The sequence below is a fragment of the Hirundo rustica genome, chromosome 9 (assembly GCF_015227805.2).
Source record: "Hirundo rustica isolate bHirRus1 chromosome 9, bHirRus1.pri.v3, whole genome shotgun sequence".
Lineage (NCBI taxonomy): Eukaryota > Metazoa > Chordata > Aves > Passeriformes > Hirundinidae > Hirundo > Hirundo rustica.
In genome coordinates this window covers 17,713,142-17,732,536 of record NC_053458.1, presented here as the reverse complement: position 1 = coordinate 17,732,536, position 19,395 = coordinate 17,713,142, and the positions used below count along the sequence as shown (strand labels likewise).

At 39.3% G+C, this 19,395-nt stretch overlaps 1 long non-coding RNA gene across 8 annotated transcripts in view; it reads right to left on the bottom strand.

Moving 5' to 3' along the window:
• LOC120756870 (uncharacterized) overlaps positions 1-19,395 on the bottom strand; it is a 150,312-nt gene that overhangs the window by 49,123 nt on the left and 81,794 nt on the right. For 7 of the 8 annotated variants that reach the window (XR_005702258.1, XR_005702263.2, XR_005702259.2 and 4 more), the window contains 4 exons: positions 16,468-16,526; positions 2,343-2,421; positions 1,565-1,716; positions 1,214-1,377 (listed from right to left, as the gene is read on the bottom strand). This is a non-coding gene — a long non-coding RNA (uncharacterized LOC120756870). The remainder of the gene's footprint in view (positions 1-1,213; positions 1,378-1,564; positions 1,717-2,342; positions 2,422-16,467; positions 16,527-19,395) is intronic. The other variant, XR_005702266.2, reaches the window with a different exon arrangement.

The window sequence follows — 19,395 nt, the reverse complement described above, 5'->3', positions numbered from 1 at the left end:
GGGGTTTTTTTGCATATATTATTCTCACATACAAACCACTCATTATTTTCAAAGGGGCAAAGTCATTTCAGTTTCTTGGTTGACAAAAAGAATGGGGGAAGGTAACACACCACTTCCAAGGGTTTCTTGAACATCACGTATATTCCTAAAACTCAAAGTGAGGAATTCAGGGTAAGAGTCCTGAAGCCTCCTCAGCAAGATGTGAAGGCCAGGCCTCAGCTTTGTCCAGCCACAGGAGCCAGCAACACCCCAGCAGCAGCCAGCAGCAGCAGGGTTTTGCCAGCAGTCCTAGGAGCTGGAAGAACACACCCAACTCACCACCATTCACTGGAGGGCAGAGCATCTGCCTCAAGGAGGTTGCGTCTAGCCATGGGCTGCCAACACCAGAGATGCCATCAGATCAACCCAAGAGGCTCAAGACCAAGTCAGTGGAACAACCCCTGCAGCAAAACTATACTATTTCCATAATTTCCAAGCTCTAGTCTCAGCAGCCTTCTCAGTACAGAGCCAGTTTTGCTGGCTACAAGATTAGGCTCCTCTCCTGTAGGCACAGTAGACACCACAACAAAATCATGGTATGTTTAAGCCAAGCAAACTGAGCTACTGAGAACAGATATTTGAGACAGTCAGCGAATCTTGTAGTTAGATAAGTAATTCCACAGCCAAGGAAAGTATCCATTCACTGGCAGACACAAGCACCCGACAAATGGGAAGAAATATGCAGATAACTACAGTGAAACAAAAACTCTTTCATTTGTATATAGACGTACACACATAAATGTTCATGTTAATATAAATACACATTCCAGTAAACACACAGCAGCAGGCACAATCCTAATCAGAAACCTGCTAGCTGGCTTTTTGCCTACTGTTCCCTCCATCCATGAGCTGCTTCCTCAGGGTAGTGTTGCAGTCAGAGGCTTGTACACAATCATACCGGTCTGATCCTGAAGCCTTCTCCTCATATGCTCAGTCCCTGCTGCCATCCTCAATGGGCAGGTCCAGCTTAATTGCCCTACAGAAAGCAGCTCTTCCCTTTGGAGACCTATGACCAGGGGCGTGGCATCACCCAGTAAATCCTTTGAAAACTATTTTCATCTTCTCTTCATTTTTTCTGCGGCGTAAGTCAGGGCAGGGGAATAATTTCTGAAGCTGGCTTAAAAAACCTTGTCCTTTTCAAGGCTACACAAAGGCATGGGATGAGTTAACTCACCTGTCTTCTTGTCTTGGTTTCTCCTTCCATGGATCAGCCAAAGAAGTCACATCTCTCTAAGGACATCAGCATAAAGAGTTTGCAAGGGATTTTACTCCATGTTCAAACACATAACATTTTCAGGAGAAACCAGTGTTCAGCATTCAGGATTTGCATTTTCCACACTGCAAAATTCAAGAAAGGGTCTTCAGGTGCTAGGGAACATGAAAGGATGGTAATGGAGTGGATTTCAGGCATGTTATAACCATACCACGAGGACCATATTAATTCCTAGTCTCTCACCCCTGTCACCCACTCTGGGCCTTAAATCATCCCACATCAAGATCATTTTTAAAAAAACCCTTGGTTTACCCTCGTGAGGAGAGAGGCAGCCTTACAGGAGAGCTGAAGTTAAAGGGATGGCCAAAGCTCTGCATTCTCACATTTCACATGGTCACAGGCTTCAGGCCTTTAAAGCAGCCAGCAGGGACCGTTTAGCTGAATCCTGTTCAGACCTAGGAAAACTGACAGATAAATATTATTTTAACACAGAGGTTTCTGGTTGGCTGGTTGATTTGTTTGTTTGTGGAGGCAAGGGGGTGTGCTAGGTTTAACTTTATTATAACTAAGCCTATATAAATGCAAATACTGTTTTCATAGATATAATTTCATAAAGCAAAACTACCCACAATCTTTAGCAGTGAAATTCAAGTGGCAACTGTGACAAGTAAAGAAAAATGAATGCAGTTAACTTCAGCCATTCCTGCTCATCTGAAAGCTTGTGTCAGTTCCTAAATAAGCTTTTCATTTTCCCTATTCAGTCTGCTGATCTTTGTTGATTTACAGCATGAATGAGCATGGCACATTGCAACTTGTAGAGTATATTTTTCCTAAATAATAAAACATTTATTGAAGACCCATCAAGCCTGCTAGTACTTTAGAATTATTATTGCAATGAAGTGCCACGTTATCAACTCATTTAGATTGTTGCAGAAGACGCTGGGTTAACACTGTATGTAATTTAATCCCATTAAGGAGAGAGGACTCCTTAAAATATATCTAGAGCTGATAAGTTACAATTTGATGGTATTTTTCTAATCAACTGTTTTTCAAGATGAAGTTGCTTCATCAAGTCCATCCCACCCCTCACCTTCCCTGCTGAGCAATGGCAGCTGAGCAAACCATTTCCACATGGTGTTCTCGGCAAGCTCCAGCCTCAGGCTCTTTCCCTGTCAAAACAAGAAGAAAGTGTATGTAGCGGAGAGCTACAAAAATCTTATTGCTTTGGGAAGAAAATAATTTGTTGGGCAGAGAGTGAGGTTTGTATCTTGGCGGCTCTTGGAAGGGTCTGGCCTACAGCTTCATCACTGGCCTGGGATGGGTAACAGCCTCTAGCTAAGGCGGCACAGGGGCCTGGATGGGCTAAAGAGCCCCCGAGGGCAGGGCAGTGCCCAACACCGCCACTCACCCCAGCCACACGGGGCCAGAGAGAAGTGACGCACCGAAGGAAGATGCTTCTGATGGAGCACTCACATGTTTTGGATGATATAACAACAATAACGATGATAATGATGATCATAATTACAATAAGGAATTATTAATAAATGAGGAAAAAAACCTCCAGGAAGTCCATCATTCTCCATGCATCAATCAGAAATTAACTTTTTAGTCAAAGATTAGAATCAGTGTAACGCTTCTTTCCAACAGAATCCCCTTGGCACGGACAAAATCCCTGCAAAATCCAACTTTACATGAGCATCCTGCAACATGGAGCAAATGCCCCAAGGTCACAGGGAGGCCAGAGTCAATACAGCACAGGGAAGGACATGATGTCCAGCACACAGGGGCATGCTGTGACTGCCTCTGGAGATGGTGGCACAAGACACACCACCTCCACAATGAGCAGTAGGGCTGTCTCTGCAGTGCCCTGCTGCTCTCCCATAGTCAGCTATGTGCCAGTGCTGCTGACACAGGTGTAGCACCGTGCCCAGACTAGGACAGTCTGTTCAGACCAGGCTTAGCCACCCCAAATCTGACGGATATGGACTCCTGAGAATATGCTGTATGATAGCCTATGTCACAGGATACCCAATTTGTGACCACTTTTGCCTTGTAACACTCTTGTTTTGACAAATACCTGCCATCAAACAAGTTACTGCTCCTGGTGTCTTGTGGGCTTGTGGTTTATTAATAAGACCCCATAAATAATTTTTCACCAGTATTGTTTCTAGTTCCTAACACTTGGTTCTGCTACTTAAGAGAAATATTTCCTTTCCTGAATATAATCTCTGTCCAATAAATCCAAATACTTCTTGCATAATCTTCCATTTCTATCTAATAAATTGGGAAAGACATCACTAACTCCTTTAACTCTCTTGGGTCCAGTCAGAGTACCCAAAATTTCACTGAATTTTGACCAATACCTGTCTAACAAATACCTTTTACCACATCATCATGCACACAGTCCATTCCTGCAATAATTCATTAATAATTTGATTTCCTTAGACCTTTTTTTTAAAGATATTTCAAGTGAACTTCTTATCATTTTCTAAGTCCCTGAAACTGCTTATAGTAGAAGGCAGAATTTTATTTCTCATCTGTTAGTTTAATTTGCAAAAATATCAGGTTTAGTTGCGTTTTTTTTTCTTTCCTCAGCACTCCAGTTGAATATTGACTATATTCACTTGAAAAACCTCCTACTTCAGTTTAATTTCAATCTCCTTCCAGGGCTGACTCTAAACCAGCAACATGTTCTTTTTCCCCTGAAACTAAACAAGCCAGAGCCTCTGTCCTATCACTAGAAGCCTCATTTAATCCAGCACCAGGAGCCAGATGTGCCAGGCACAGACAACACTTCCAACACACACGTACCCGCTCTCCTAACAGGCATCAGTGAGAGAGCCCACCAGAAAGCAGAAGCCACATGGCAAAAACTGCTAAATCTGTCCCATTAGTTAGAGAAATATTCCTGCATGCAAAATCACATTGCTCTTATTCAGCTAAAGTTGCATGGCTGAAAAATCCAACCATAAAACCCACATCCTACAGCTGAATGGTATTAAATAATGGTAATCTAAGACCATTGCAATGCCCCTTGCATGTGAATATGCTTATTCTGCTTTATTTCAAATAAATTACCTAGGTAAATAATTATTTGAACTGTAAGGCACAAATAAGTGAGCATTATTGCTTGCTGGTTGACTAGATAAGGAGTTAAACATCTAAAGGTGAAGTGGAGGACAATTAATGTACTACCCTGCTTAATTATCATACAATGCCCACTTCTCAGGGAATTAGAGCTATTATGATGTACTCCTATAAATAAATGAGAATTTTAGCTCTCAGAGGGTAACGCAATGGTTTTGGAAATAATATTTTTATGAGATTGTGGCTTTATCAGTTATGTTTCAGCGTCAGTATAAACACTTTGTATCATAGGAGAACAACTTTGGACAGGCTTGTAATTTTAATTTCTGTATCTGTATTCTTTTAGTTCTCTTTTTCTATGCTCTTATTCTGGAAACCAAAGGAAAAATATATTTACTTCCTTAGATCTTTCCACAAAAACCTATCAGAACACTAACATTCAAATGAAAATACAAATTATGATTTAAGCAATACAAATTATATATAAATTGGTTTCCAATACAACTGAACATCCAGCAAAAGCAGTCCTCATGATGCTCAGTGGCATGTATACACTGGAGGGTAACTCAATAACAGCTTCAAAGACAAAGAGAGAGGAAAGGATATCTCTTTCAGAATTTCACATGATGCTGTAAGACATTTGTTTTTATTCAATTTTATATAAAAATATTTTAATGAGACATTTAGACTCAAATTCTTTGAATCTTTTACAACAGAACTGCTGAGTTACTCTGAAGCTGACCAGTTTCAGAGTTTCATATTCACCTTTCCAGCAGACAGAACAAACCTAAACATATACAAGTTTTAAAACAGTTTGACCACAAAAGAAAGCTTTAGGAGACCCAAATAGTGGACCATATGTGATATCAAATGGGCAAGCCATTAGCATCAGCTGTGAACATATTGTACCAACTGGGAATGAAAATAAAACATTCAACTACCAACTGTTATAATCTGTAAATAGTCAAACCAATTCCTTTGGGTTCCAAAAATATATGAATAGGGTGACTCATTGGGGCCCCATTGTCTTGTTCATAGGTAATGCAGCACAAAAAAACCCCAAAATAATAACAATAATAATAATAATAAAAAAAACTGTGGTTAGTGAGATCTGATACTAGCAACAGTCTCTGTACGTTAAAAGACTATTGGGCTTTTTGAAACTATATCTAAAGATTTCACATTAGGGATAACAAAATAAAGAATTCTTTTGAAGCAACTTTTCTCTGTACAATGTGAAACATTAAAAAAAAAATATATCCCCATTGCAAATTATGCTGAGAAACTGGCAGAATACTAGAAAATTTATAGAGGGCACCAAACTACTGAGAATTCATTGTACAGCTGGCAAGTGCACTCCTACCTACTAGTTGCTTCACATTTAATAATGCATGTTATGAACAGATGGATAGAATGTCAATAAGGCTCTCTGTATCATCAGTGGTAATGAAATAGTGGACTTTGAATGCTTAATAGCACAGAAAACAAAAAGCCTAGAGGAAATTTGTCAATGTCATGCATGCAATACTTCAGCAGTGCTTTAACACTGTTAGTGTGAGGCCATATGTTTCTTCTAACAGCATCTACTGTAGCTGGGTGCCAAAAAAAAAGTTTGACGCTTTTTTTTTTAACTCCTACAACATGTTAAGAGCAAATACCCTGTGAATCAGTCAAGCAGAGTAGTCAGCAGAAGTGCAATATCATTACTCTTTTTTACTCCTTTTCTCAATGAAAAGAAGTTAAGGGAAACTTACTAGTAAACATTGTTCTTTACACCTGTTTCAGAAATATGTTTGAAAGTAATCTCTTTACAATTAAATATAGAAATAAAGGCACTAACGTGTATTAGGCAGTAGATCTTGTTGTCAAGAGCTGTGGAAGATGTGAATTTAGAAAACACTGCAGGTTAAAAAGAAATATACATAGCACCTAGAAATCAGACACATAAAAAGGAATAAAATAGAGAATTCTCTTTGGCAAATAATCTTAGGCAAAACTCAGCTAAAATATCCAGTAAAAATGCTTTGGAATAGTCAAAATTAGAAGGATAGCAGCAAGTGGCCATTCTGAGATGCAGACCTGGGAAAAGGTGGAAACAAGCACACCGGGCACAGGCTTTCTCTGTAAAATGGATGGACAAACAGCAGCCTGGCAGGTAGCAGCACCTACAGTGGCTACAAGGGCACCTGGAGGGGTGTTTCCACCCTGCACGCTTTTCAGGGAAACTGTCCTCAGTATTTCAGGAATATATTTCAGACAGCTCTGGCAAGTAAGCCTCTGTGAAACACCAAGATCTCAAGTTCCACAGTACAGCTGGAAACCTAAGCATGTGAAGTCAGCAGAAATCAATGCAAGTTTAACTATTGATTCTGGAAGAACAATTAGACAAGCACTGAGTCTCTAACAGTCTGAAAACTCCTCAGGAAAGGTTCAAGTACTTTGAGCAGAAAACCAATACTTTCTGCCTTGTGACTCACTCATAAGCGACCAAACTCCCTATCCATGCCCTCCTTCCCTACAGTGTCTCCTCAAAACCTTCCTGGGCTGCTCCAGTGCTACCCAGTCATGATGCTGTGAGGCACACACCATGCTTGTCAGCCAGGACACCCAAAAGTACCTCTTTTGATTTCAAAGCCATCACACAAAGCCACTGTGGGATGGGATCTCTACCACCACTAAACTTAGCTGTGAAAATATTCCTTGTGTTCAAAAGTAATTAGAGAAGTTTGACAGACAAGCAGCATTTCCTTAGAAAAACCAAACTAGAAATGACAGTCAAAAGCTGTCTAAGCCATTTCAATTTCTTCCCCTTTCTTGCAAGCCAGAACATTCATAACTAATAACAACAAAAAAAAAGTTGCATTAGAAAGAAAGAAAACTTTCCAGCTGCCTGTAGTTTTTGGTGTATATAGCACCAGTATCCACCAGCATGCAGCAGGAGACTGCAATTGCTTTGTTGCAGAGGGGAGGGATGCGCAGAGAAGCAGAGTTCTCTCAGTGCCAGGAATGTATTGGCTTGCCTGTGCTCTGAGCTGGCACAGGCTGGACCCCTCCCTGCAACCCTGAACTATGCAAACTCAACCTCCTTTCTCTTGCTTTCTGTTTCCTGGGAAGTATTCTGAGTTCTGACATCAACAGATGCACCTAACACGTAGGAAGTGAATTTAGTGCAAGCTGCAGAAGTACAAACACTAAGCAGTATGCAGGCTTTCTGTGAAGCAGAGCAGCAAGAGGTGAGAAATTAAGAATCAAGCAGCTGTTGGGGATCCTCACTCACAACAGCCAGAAGAACTGCACATCGAGAATTAGAAAGAAAGCAAAGGGATTTATCTCAAACTACTGATGAAAATAGGCTGCTTATCAGATTTCTCATAGCTGGAATCTCCTGTGTTCTTTAGACCCTGAGAAAGAGAACATGAAGAAAATGCTGTGGTGAGACGCTGACTGTGATATGGTTTGAAGGTAAATGTAGTTCTCGGTCTAGGAGGTCATAGGTGGGTTTTTCCAAACCAAAAAGATATTGATAAACTGAAGAAAGTTTCTTAAGGGAAAAAAAACCCTATAAATATTTAACATGTGTAAAAGCTATCAAGGAAAAAGGACGTAACTAGAAATAAAGGAAAGAAAAAGCTTAAGCATAAGAGAGTATTGGGAAAATACTCCTGACAGCGAGATGTATTAGCCTGTTAAATAGTCTCCCAAGGAGAGATATGGAAACTTTCACATGGGATTTTACAAACTAAAGTAGACATAACAATAAAAAATGTTCTCAATGAAATAATTCTACGCTGGTAAAAAAACAGGCAGGATGATCCATTATGTCTTTTCTAAGTTTCTTCAGTCTTTGATGCTTTAGGAACATACCTTGAACAGCTAAAGGTTATCAGAAAAGATCTTCTTCAATTAATATGAGGAACAACAAGATTACAAAGGTAATCACTGTAAAAGCCTATTATAAAGCATCTCTCTAAATAATAAAAAGTAGATGCTTTTAAGACGATGGAAGTTTTACCCAAGATCTGACAACTATAACCTCAATCCACCAGCTTTCATATACACACTTAGTTTTAAGTATGTCCTTATTTCCCATTAATTTAAAGAAACACAAACCCATGTCTGAAATGAACTTAAAAGAAACAGGCTTCCCAAGAGTCTTTGAAAAAATTCATACTCTCTACACTGGGAAATATTATGAGTAAGATTTAAGAAATTTTTATTTTTTTTTTTTAAGATTTAAGCAATAACATTTAGTACACATGTATATTAACACCTTTCAAGTCTACTCTGACATGTTCTGCATGTCCATCTGAAACTGTCCTGTCTTATCATACATTGGCATATCATTACCAATATCAATATTTAGCACATAATGTGTTTCACTCACTGCTCCAAAATCACTGATGAATAGTTAAACAGAACCATGGAAATTATGAATTGCTGAGTTAGTGACTGAGAATGAAAATAAAGAAAAAAGTGGTCAGTAAATATAATCTACAATGTTTTTTCAACTTTGTCTTGCCAACAACTTATTAAACATTCAGATACAAAGTAGCTATAAACTATTTCCTCTAGGAACATTACTGAGCGTAAATCAGGGCTGACTTAGAAGGAACTCTCCATTTATATGCTTTAAATTAACAACACGCTATTTTTATATACACAAAAAGATCCATCCTCTATATCCATGGACATGCAATATACACCTTAAGAATAAAAATACCAAATATCTTGTCATCCAAAAAGTTGCATTTGCAAATATTAAGTGACTCTACAGCACAGGTGCCCCTCACTCTCTCAGTCATATTCTAAGTCCTTCACCCACTTCCGCTAGGATTTTACCGCAAAATAACTCCCCAGTTTGACAGAAAGACAAAACATCTTCACTGTCAGTCTCAGTGGAAAGAGAGTGGAGAGGAGGAGAAGAATTACTTCACGGTCCACTTTCCTACCATTCTTTGGCAGTCCCCAGAGTAACCCACCTCCCCCCAGGAACACTGGTCCCCTTCCTCACTCCACCTGGACCCTTCCTACCTTTTCTCCCAACACCCTTTGATTTTTCCCTCTTATTATAAGACTTTTCACAAGCATTATTATTATTATTATTGTCTGAGTTTTACAGCTGGCACATCATCCCCTGCTGCACTAAATCAACACTTGTGAAAGCAGCAGCCTTCGAGTGACTGAGTAGAGCTGCTGCTTGCAGAAGTGTCAATTTGGTACAGCAGGGGATGGGGTCGCAGCTGCCAGAGAAGAGAGGCCCTATTTTATGCCTCAAAATGATAAAAATGTCAGAGGGGAGGGAAATCTGTGCAAAATATAAAAAGGGTGTAGAACAAAGAAAAGAAAGAAGAGGAAGAGAAGGGAAGGGTTCAAAAGAAGGAAGAAAGAGGAAAATGACACTGGAACAAAATCACTGCTGAATAAGATACAGGATTTTTGTATGTAGGCGGTTTCAAGTTAAAACCAAGTCATATGCATATCATAAAATATAAACCTGATGATGTTGCCATTCTGCTTTGGGGGTGGGGGGAATGTCTGGCTCATTAAACTAAAATTATTGTCTTAACTTTATTGTTATCCATGATAGGTTAGTATATGCTTCTAAGCACAAATGCTGTGCATAAAAATATTATTTCACAGAGGAAAATTTTAAGTGGAAATATAAAGTAGAAGACTGAGAATCCTGCATTCAGAAATTTGAATCAGCAAAAGTGAACAGAAATTCTATGTTCTGGAGTAAACTCAAGCACCTCTAAATCTACCACTGTTAAGAGGCTCCCATTTGAAAGTAGGTACCTATTACTTTGTACATTAAAAGGAAAATAAGCCAAAATATAGCATAGATCCAAAAGAAGTCACAAAACTCATGTTTCATTTACACACTTATAATAAGCAAATCTAATGCATATTTCAAATATCATTGTCAATAATGTTTTCCTTTTAAGGATTACCTGTGTTTCTTCTAATCTTTTTCTGCCACTTTACTCTCTAATAATTTCTCAGTGTGTACTTCCAGTAAGGGAAAATAAATGAGCTACACAGCTTAAACATATAGCCCTGCTAAGAAAAAGAAAAAATAAGCAAGTAAGGACACAATTTATCTATTTCCACAGAAAAGTGAATCCGCCTCCGCTGCACTGCTGTTATGCTTTGACAGACCATGGCATCCCAGATGGAGCAGAGAGGATTCCTGAAAAAGCAATGCTCTGCTGCAGAATTGCCTCACTCAAGGCTCACAGCTCTCTCAGCTGTACATGTATCATCTGCAGAATTTTTTGCACCCATGAATATAGAAGGTTGCTACTGGGTCAGCCCTGGGTTCAGAGAAGGGCTGAAAGAGCAGAGGTCCCATTTCTCCTCAGCAGTTTATTGAGAACCACAGCCAGCTCAGCTCAGTTGAAATGCTGCACTCAGAAATCCATCCCTTTTAAGGCAAGTGCAAAGCTCCCTTTAGTCTCCAAAATTTGCCTCTGTAGGTCACCTTATATATATACCTAAACAACTTCATTTTCTATCTTTGTTGCTTTTCCTTGACTACATCACCTATCCAGATATTAGAAGAAAATAATAACAAAATTCAATGAACAAGCACACAGAACTAAAAATGAGAAGCCAAATGAAGAGCCTTTCCTATGAAAAGAAAATATATAGACTAGATGTTCCCTAACAAGACAATTGATCTCTGTAACACTGTAAAAGAGAAAGGGCAAGTGCATCTTGTGAATTTTATGCAAAACTTTCAACAATTTATTTTTAAAATGTTTATGTAAAGTTCATCAGTTTATCCAGTCCAATACTTAAGAAAATTCTGACAAAATCAAGACTTGGTTTATAAGTCTCATAGTCATAGATTGAGGTGAAGATTTTATGAATCTTCAGGGCTCCCTCCCTGCATTTCAATTTTTGATAAGGTGGGTCTCAGATATCCTGCTGCCAGCGTGGATACCTAACCACCACGTGCCTTTCTCAGTCCTCTGAACTCCTTGTCCCTAAATGGTCAGAAATCAATGAATTTGTGCCTGGTTAGAGCCAGGGGAGCCAAGCCAGTAGGTGACACACAGCACAGCCATCTCCCACTAGCTCTTCGCCCAGGACCGGCTCCTGCAGAACTGGCCAGAGAGCATCCAGCAAGGTACACTTGCCTATATCAGCACATAGACAGCAAGTTCCTGTGCCCCCAGAAGTTAAACACAGCTATTTGGCCTTGGAAGACCCCAGTGCAGCTCAATGCCTGGCACCTCTCCCAGTATTTACAGTGTTTGTGGCTCCAGTGGTTCCTTTGGGTGTTCCAGCCAATCCTTCAATCAGGCAGCCTCCAAACAGCTGAATTTGTTCAGTTTTGTTTGCGAGGATTTTAAGACACCTTTGCATTACCAACAATACATGTAGCAGGGCCCAGGTGCACTGTGAGTACATGTGTTGGGGCTCATGTGAGAGTGGGGTGGAGGTTTCCCAAGCTCTCCCACCAGAGAAGCTGCATGATCTGGGGACACTTGGATGTGATAACCCAAAGTGGCCCTTCCTCAAGACTACTGCACATTAGGGCTTGTTTTCTTCCTACTCGCGCTGTATTACACAGTGATTCAACATACAACCTACTGTAATACCTCTCTCTCCTCCTGTTCTGACTTTTCTGGTCCCTACACTATTCATAAGGTGAACTTTCAACATTCTCCATCAGAAGGCAGACGCAGATTCTGCCTCAAGGAAAAATCCAGAATGAATACATGTAAAGAACGAAAAGTGTCTCTTCTGTAACTGGTGTTGGAATATAACATTGGTCATTTTTCAAAGACTTTTTGTAAGGAGCATATTTGCAAAACAGATTTCAAATGTGATCTCAAAACTCAAACACTTTATCACTAGAATTCATTACTTCCCTTATGTCCACTTCATTTTGCAAAGTAAATTGTACAGCCCTTCAGCTCCTATCACTATTCTGTTGCCCATCTGGCAGTCATCACTCTTTATTGATACTCACGTTTGACTCCATGCTTCATGTTCATAACTTTTGAAATGATAAAACCATTCCTTTCTTCACAATTTGCCAAATTTCAACACAAATGTAAAAAAAGGCCACAAAACCCTCCAACATTCAACTACACCGATATTGAAGTCAATATTCAACAATGACTACTAGCTTAGGTATGTGGCATTGTTTTTCTCTAGTGGTTAGACTAACAATACAAATAGCAGACTAATTATTAAGTAAAACCCTCCATTGTTCTGTTAATAGAGCCATTAGGTGCTAAAGAAGCCATGTTTGGGTTCCAGCAAGATTACCATTGTGTCATCTCACTATATTATAGTAACATAATTGATCTATCAGTCTAATTGCATAGCGTTCTTCAGGCATGTTCAAACTTTATACAAAAAGGCCTCCCAGATTAAGCACGGTATGTTTCATATAAGCTCAGCCTATATGAAACATATAATATGCAAAAAGAAGAGCAAAAGATGCAATTTAGGCAGTCCATCAATTCAAATACTTCTCTAAACCTACTCCTTGCAGCAATACCAATGTAATTGAAAATTTCTCCATGAACAAATTTAAAGGCAGAACAGTGACATTAAGCAAATTAATAATTATCAAACAGATCTGTGCCCTTTTTATTTACCTTCTTCAGCTGGTATGTATTCATTCAGCTCATTGTGTACATCAAATTACAAGAATGCCTCAGATCTTCTTCAGAAAGTGTTTGCACAGTAGGAACAGTGGGACTACCAAAGACACATGGAGCGTAAAGGCCAAGTTCTTTAAAATGGGCCTAATTTTCTACTGTCACTAATTCTTTCTCCATGTTTTCCTTCTCTTAAACTAGAGGCAAAATACCACTGCCCATTCAACTATTCCTGGTCCCCTAAGCTTAAAGTTTTTTTTCTAGAGTTGCTCTTGTACTGTGTCACTCTGAATTAACAGATAGTAGACTTTTCATAGTGCTGAAAGATGAACCATGGTTAAACATGAACTCAAACACTTCAGTAAGCCCTGGTTTGGATGGGGTGCAATAACAACTGCTCTGTCAAAAGGTCTTGGCAGTAAATTGCGTTTGGTCCCTAATTTACATTGGTGACAAACATCAGTTTCACTCAGCGTGACAAATCATGACAAATGACAACTGGTAGTCATGGTGTTCATGGCACACTGATACCATACTGGTAGGCACAGTATAACACAATCCAAACAGAGCAGAAAAAACCCACATTTTGGCTTTGGGAAAAATCAATGTCTTGCTAACAGAATAGATCAAGACAAGAAAATACAGCTGAGCTAATAATATGCTGTGTGACAGTAGTTCCCACAGTTGCTAGTGCTGCCACAGCAGAACTTCTGTAGAACTTCCTACAAAGTTTACACCTCAAAAAAAAAACAGTCGCAAGCAGCCAGAAATTTCCTCCTACAAGAAAACTCTGCTCTTTTACAAAAACAAAATAAATGCATTCCAAAAATAATAATAAATCTGAATGTTGTAACACTGGTTGAATTCCAAGAATTTTTGAAGTAGCTGATTTTTTAAAAATCAGAATTTATAGCCTTAAACTGTGAAATGAGCAAGTACTATTAAGAAATAATCACATTTTACACAATTATCCATTATTATCTATTTCACAATAGCCTAAAATTGCATATGTATAGCCAAGAGTACTGCACGCAAAATTACAGGACTACCACAGTGCATTTCCACACTTAGGATTTATTTTCTAAGGGCTGTCATGAGTCGCTGTGCTACTTGGGATGGCAGTAAGAGTTTGGAGGACACCTGAGAGATGGGGATGGTGGGCAGAGAACGTTGACAAAGGACACCTAGAGCTGTGCCCATCCCAGGCCCCTTCCTGCCCTGCCCTCCCACCAGCCATACTGCTCACCGCTCCTAGACCCATCACCACAGCTGCTCTCCAGAGCAGAACAGGATCTGACCTGCCTTTTAACCAAAAGCAGAGAGGTTTTATCAGCTCCTGCTCCCAGTCCAAATCCATGGCAGGGCACAGCCAGCTGCAGTGGCCTCAGATGCTGTTTGGTCCCGCAAACATGACTAGGTTATTTCTAAAATGCTGTCAAGAATGAGGGGGAAGAAACATTACCATCAATTAATTTTTAGCATAATGATGATTGTGGAAGTGGAGCAAATATTTATTTTCTAACACATGTGTTGCCATGGAAACAGCTGCCAGACACCGTTTGCTCCGAGGGCTGTGCCAAGGCTCAGGTGCTGTGTGCCACCGGTGCCGCACAGCGCCGGGCTCCAGCCGGGCAGCACTCGGCACCCGGGACAGCAGCACCCAACAGGAGGCTGGCACAATCTGGCACGGTCTGCCAGGGAGGAGGACGGGGAAAGCAGCACTAATTCCCAAAAAGCAACTGCAATTTACACTCGAGCGGCTCTGACCTACTTTGTAAGTAGCAAGTTGTCTCGTAAATTCGCTCAAAATAGCAGATCATTCTGTGTGAAGGGATGAAAAACAAAATCCATCACTTCCACTGCAGGATAACCGCCAAAATGAGACAACTCCATGCTTGTCACTGCAGCTGTAGTATCTTCTCTGATGACCAGTAGCTCTCTAGCTGCACATGTGTGAGACTACTGAAACCAGCAACCCTCAGCAAGATGCACATGGGAGAGGCTGGACCCACCCAAGGCATCCCACACTACAGCTGGCAGCACTGAGCTGAGCAGTCCTTGTCTCACAGGATTCTCCCTCAGTTAAGGCTTTTACAGCAATATTTGGCAACTTCTAAAAGGGAAGTTTACCCATGTTTTGGTTACTAGTCAGTCTACAAGTGTTTTTCCCATCAAAGCTTACTTGTCCTTGTAAAGACACACGCATAAACTAGGTAAAAAGTAAACAAGAAAATTCAATTAATACTAACCCTATGACTTTTTAATTTTGTTCTTAAAAAATTGATCCTTGATCTTTTCTGTATGACTAAAAATTGTTTTGGCTCCATATGTTCAATTAATTTTGTTTTCAGGTTTATATTATTACTGTATGGATATATTAAACATAGTGCATACATACATGAGCACGTTCAACTAACATTCAGATGGAGGCATGGGAAAATTCCTTTTAAAAAAAAATTCAATATTTCAGTCCAATTATAACAGAAACCAAATCATCAAACACTGGAGTACAATGTAGCTACCCTAGAGAATAGATATTTGGTTTTCTGACCAGCAGTAACAGTTTGTAATTGAACAGCTGCAGAAAAGAGAGGAAACAAACATAGAACAAATTAGTTTTCAAGCCTATGTTCACAGAAAATTTCTACTGTATTGTGCTTTTGATCACAACATGATAAACAGAGTTCCTCCCTTCCTTCTCTCATCTTCTACAAAACAAATTAGAGTGGTCTATAGAAGTTTAACCTATTGTATTGCATAATCCCTCACTCACAGAAGCAAATTAAGCACAGAGTAGCTCATGACTGTATCCATGACTGTAAAGAGTGTCAGATCCCAAGTAATTCACTTATTAAACAGATACAATCCTTTTTCAAAAAAAATTTACTACATTTTGCTTAAAAATTTCTTGTAGTTTGTGGTTGGTTTGGATTTTTAAGTGCATCTGTCATTATTAGCATTGCAAGCAAGGTTATCAATCAAAAGGACAAGGCAAAATTTCATTCTTATTTTAAAAGTGCAAACCCTAGATTTTCAAAGAGAATGGAGGAATCCATAATAAAATATTAATTTAATTCATGTATGTGTATCTGCATCTATTTATATTGATATAATCTACTGCTGAAGTCATAAATGTTTAAATCCATCAACTGCGTTTGTTCATTTCCCATTTTCAGGAAAAAAAGGAAAGAAGGTTCTTTACTACAGTACAAAGAAAAATGTTCTAATACCAAAAGATCCAATTAAAATAATAGGGCCATTTGTTTCAGTAGGATTTCACACATACCAGAGAAATGCTAACCCTTGGGAGAATGTTCTCAGCTCATTTAACAATATATGCTTCCTCTGATATGAAAACTTTAGCTTTTGCATTATAACATCATTGCTAACAAGGCGCACGTATATATCTCATAAGTAGATGAAAACACAAATGTGGGAGGAATTATAATAGTTCTTTTTCCATACTGCACTCTTCTCAGGATAGATTTGCATCTGTTGTTTACTCACCTGGGTAGCTTTTTCCTCTCCACACATTTAAAATACACACTCAAGAAAGCCTTTGTAGTCTGAAAGACAAGAAGAAGATAAGTAAAAATCTAAGATACACCAGTCAGGAAAAAAATCTGTGAAGAGAAAAAAAAAAGGGAGAATTTGTATTCCAGTTCCAGGACTAAAAAACATTTCAAAGGGCAGCTGGCATACAGGTTTTTTTTCACCATCCAAAAGAAAGCCAATCTGCTCCCAGAGCATAGTGTATTCTGGGACACCTTGGGCAGGGAGGCTGGGCAGGGCTGCAAGGGTGCCAGTAGCTCCTGGGCTTCTGTCAGCAGGCAGGGACAGCAGCAAACCTGAAATCTGCAACTCAGGAGGTGCAGTTCTTACCCAGGTAGTCTTGATGGCAATGAAATAGAAAAGCTAAAGTTATTAGGCCCATTTTTATGCACCTGGAAAAAAGCTCTGATTGGAGACGAGCTTTTTAATTTTTAACTGGTTTTATGAGCCAGTTAAAGACAGTCAGGACGAGTATCTGATGTCAGTGAATAATTTCTAACACCTGGATATTTTAACATGGCAATAAATTCATGTTCGAAATTTTCCTCTTTATCCCAGCATCTAATTTTCTCCATTTGTGAGAGATAGTTCAAACTTGACTTGTCAAGCCATTAATGAGGGAAGATTTATTTTTGTATATCACTTTCCATTTGAGACATAACTTTAAATTTAGAGTTAAGATTTTAGCTAAGGGTTAGAAGCAATTTATATTGATCAAAATATAAGTTAGATTAGTAAATGGTAGGTTAATGAATATTAGATGCCCAAGCTAGAGCTAACTGTTGTATTATGAGCTTGTTTATAGAAAAAGTGGAGTAAGTGAACCGTCATAAGAACAGACTGAAACCACTAAGAACAATGGCCAGCACCTGGACTTGGTATCAATCAATCACAAAGCAGGGGACCTTGGACAGTGCCAGAGGGTCACAGAGACCTGATGAAGACTCTCCTGACTTCATCCTTTGAGACCACTGACCCAATTCGAGACCACCGACCCAATTCAAGAGAAGAACTGCGCACGCGTGAAGGACTGAGAGCCTCATTTTAATACAGAGCGGGGATGGGAGCTGCTGGGGTTATGCACATGTATTGTATGTAAGATCTTGGAAAATAAATAGAGAGCAAAGAGCCTTGTTCGGGGCGGCCACGCCTTTCAGAGATGACTCCCGTGCCGCCCGCCGGTGAATAAACATACCACTTTCTAACTTTAATTAGTTAGAGGGTCTTTGTCCGTGACTATATCGGTTTTCAATGACTCGCATTGACTATCCGCACACAAACACTTCCACCTAACCGTGAAGACAAATGTAAAATTAGGATCTGAAACATCAAATCCCTAAAAGAATTTAGGCAATAATCTCAAATACAGATGCAGTCCTACAGTCAAAATGTCAAAATTATGTCCAACCAATTCAAGATAGAAACATGAATGATGTGATTAGGAATTTCATAAAGCCCACTTAAGGGACAGATCTCTAGGAAAAAGCTGGTCTCTGAATACTCTTTTTTTCTGCAATACAGTACTTGTAAGTCTAGAACTAAAACTTGCACATGCCTTGTATATTTCATTGACTCCATAAAGTTTTCATCTAAATTCCAAATATAACTGTGTTTAGATATATTTGAACACTTTATTGCATTTAGTTATGAGAGATGAATTTTTCCTGAGAGAACCTAGGGCACACAACATTGCCAGATCATTCCAAACAAGTTAATTCTGAAATGGGCTTAAATCAATAACACAAAACAGGCGGTAAAGCCAATTTTTACGGTAGTCATGGTTGCATAAAATAATATCAAGACAGTCAGATTGTAAGCTCCCTGCATCACAAATATAATTTGCAACCAACCCTGAGCACAAAGAGGAAATAGATAGGCGGAAGATATAGATAAAAACAAATGATAGATAGATGGAACAAAAGGAACTGGAGGTAAAGAAAGAATGCAGAGTAGTTGCCATTCAACACAGCATGAAAAAAAAGCCAAACAAGTGCAGCATGTAAGTAATTCAAGGTAAATTGAATGCTTTTCTTTCATTTAGGCTTTAAAATTGTTATGAAAAGCCTCTTTTTCCACTCTATCTGTAAGCCATAGGCAGACAAGGGATGAATGTATAAATATGTCACTGCAATACATGGCTTTTAATGAAAATGGATTTTTAATGATCCCAAAAGCTACATTTCTCTCTGACTTGCTCCATTTCCAGACTATCAGCATGAAGTACTCACAGCAAATGCACTGGTTTTGCATGTCCTTCACTAAATCCCAGGACAACCGAGCGTCCAAGCGCTGTAAAAACCAGAGCTGCCATTATGCAGAGCAGATACAGAGAAGCTACACGTCCTTCACTGCTTCTATTGAACTTTCAGAGCTTTGTGACACTGCTATGCCTTCTCCCACAGCAGACCTCAGTGTGGGTTACCTTGCACTCCACATGCATAAATAAAGGATGATGCATGGCAATGTGCCCCTGTTGTTGTTCTCTGCCTCAAGGATACTTGTTAAAAGTGTGCCATTCCTCCCACTCCCCCAAGCAGGCACATTGTGTTGAAGTGCTCCATGTAAAACTCTGAGCACACAAAGGATTTGGTTCACAAACGAAGAAAAGTCACAAGGGGGAAAGAGGCTGATGCAATCCATAGCCTTCTTGCTGTCTGAACACAATGAATTCTTCTTCCCAATGTCAAATTTCCCCTTTCAGTCAGTAATAAACAAAAAACACACTGAATAATGTTTAGAAACGTACCAGCTAGTATAAATAACATTTTGTCCTGTTTTTTTCATGGAGGCAATAATATTTTATTTTTTTTTAGATTTCAGCATCATCAGAGAATAAAGGAACATTTTCCTTACTTTATCACCATCCATGAAGTTTTATCTACA